Genomic DNA, 429 nt, shown 5'->3' with positions numbered 1-429 from the left:
CGAGGCCGAGCGGTTATCCTCGTGCCTCCCGACCGAATCTTCGCACTGATTGACGATTCGCCAATCCACAGCAACGCCCTCTCTGACCTCGCTTTTACTCTCCCTTCGGAGGTCAGCCGTCAGTTTATCGTCCGGGTACTTCTGAGACGCGTTCAGTAGGCTTAGATTCCAGTACAAAACGGCCGAGAAGTGAACCGAAGCTGCAAGGACGAAATGCCTAACGTGTCGCAGGGTAATGCAGAAAGAGCGGCCGCCACTCGATCATAGTTCAGGGTCTAATTCCCGTTGCGTTTCGGCTACAGGCAAGGCACGGGAATTACAGGAAATAAAAATAGGATAGCAAGTCAATTAACGCAGGCAAGGATATCGAAAAGCAAGCAAACATTTCTGGCTGGGCTTAAAGAAAAAAAAAGGAGTTTGTGAACAAAA

General features: G+C 49.9%; 1 protein-coding gene across 1 annotated transcript in view; it reads right to left on the bottom strand.

Annotated features, from left to right (window-relative positions):
• LOC119585817 (carbonic anhydrase-related protein 10-like) overlaps positions 1–429 on the bottom strand; it is a gene marked incomplete at its 5' end in the record, with an annotated part of 34669 nt that overhangs the window by 32486 nt on the left and 1754 nt on the right.

Source organism: Penaeus monodon, chromosome 20 (assembly GCF_015228065.2).
Source record: "Penaeus monodon isolate SGIC_2016 chromosome 20, NSTDA_Pmon_1, whole genome shotgun sequence".
NCBI classification, from domain to species: Eukaryota; Metazoa; Arthropoda; class Malacostraca; order Decapoda; family Penaeidae; genus Penaeus; species Penaeus monodon.
Note: the sequence above shows the minus strand (reverse complement) of the source record. Positions and strands in the feature narration are given on the sequence as shown.